The sequence below is a fragment of the Apium graveolens genome, chromosome 5, assembly GCF_009905375.1.
Source record: "Apium graveolens cultivar Ventura chromosome 5, ASM990537v1, whole genome shotgun sequence".
Taxonomy (NCBI): Eukaryota; Viridiplantae; Streptophyta; class Magnoliopsida; order Apiales; family Apiaceae; genus Apium; species Apium graveolens.
Window position 1 is genome coordinate 195023895 of NC_133651.1, and position 1463 is coordinate 195025357.

The following is a 1463-nucleotide window of genomic DNA, read 5'->3' on the forward strand; positions in this document are numbered from 1 at the left end:
TTGTCAGGATGATAAGTGTCTGGAACTGGTTGTTGCGATCTCTGAAAGTTGCTCATAAACTGAGCTGAGTCACTAGATATAGCGCATTGCTCCGTCGCATGCGAACCTGCACATAGCTCACAAACACTGGTTATCTGATTAACACCCAAGTTAGCCAGATAATCGATCTTCATAGACAACTCCTTTAGTAGAGCAGTGATAGCCATAGTTGTATCCACTTCAAGAACTCCTGCTACCTTTCCCTGTGGACATCTCTGGGTTGGATACTGATATTCATTAGCAGCCATCAGTTCAATTAGATCATAAGCTTCCTCATAGCTCTTAGCCCAGAAGGCTCCACATGATGCTGCATCGAGCATGGGTTTGGACTGTGCTCCCAACCCATCATAAAAACAAGTGATGATCATCCAATCAGGCATTCCTTAATGAGGACACTTCCTAAGCATCTCCTTGTAGCACTCCCAAGATTCCCACAAAGATTCTCCCATTTGCTGCGCAAATTGAGTAATAGCATTTTTGAATGCAGTTATCTTCGCCATAGGGAAGAATTTAGTGAGAAACTTTTGAGCAAGATCTTCCCATGTAGCAATCGAACCAGCTGGTAGAGAGTGTAACCAGCCCTTAGCCTTGTCCCTCAGAGAGAATGGGAACAGTCTCAGCTTCACAGCATCTTCAGAAACACTATTGAACTTGAAGGTGTCGCAGATCTCAGTAAAATCCCTAATGTGCATATTGGGATCTTCCATTAGAGAACCCCCAAACTGGACTAAATTCTGTACCCATTGAATTATGCCAGGCTTGATCTCACAGGTACTATCTGTGATAGCTGGGCGGACAATGCTAGATTGAATTTCATTGATCTTGGGTTGAAAAAAATCCATCAAGGCTTTCGTTCGTGCTGCTGGATCTCCCAATGTACTGAGTACCTAAAACACAAACAAATAAACTGTGAGAGTAAAAGAGTCCGAGTTAGTGAACTATAACGACCACTGATGACAAGCACATAAACTAAAAATTAACACCGAGTCCCCGGTAGCGGCGCCAAAAACTTGTTAGGGCGAAAACACGCGCTAATATTCACGCAAGTATACACGTTCGCAAGTAGTATAAGATATAAATCAGATTCGTTCCCACAGAGACTGGTTTAGGTTAAGTTCAATTTATGCACCTATGCAACAATGTATGGTTATCGCTCAATGCTAAGACAAATAACAAATTGGATTTTTATTAAACTAAGAGATTATACTAAATAACATTAACTAAGAGAATTGAGGTTGAATTACTATATATGACAAATCTGGGATTCTAACTTCATTAAATACTTCATTTAATAGCTTTTTCATTCTTAACCTTAGCATGTGATGGTGATGACACTAATCAGATAACACGAAACTGATAAACGCCAACTTTCGTTGCACGAGTACCATTCTACCAGACATCCACAAAAGAGATAGAAGCTGAAT

The 1463-nt window shown here is 40.6% G+C and overlaps 1 non-coding gene across 1 annotated transcript; it reads left to right on the forward strand.

Annotated features, from left to right (window-relative positions):
* The first annotated feature begins 417 nt into the window (after positions 1-417).
* On the forward strand, positions 418-524 carry LOC141662301 (small nucleolar RNA R71). Its single transcript, XR_012550422.1, has one exon. It is a non-coding gene; the product is annotated as a small nucleolar RNA R71 (small nucleolar RNA).
* Positions 525-1463: the final 939 nt, after the last annotated feature.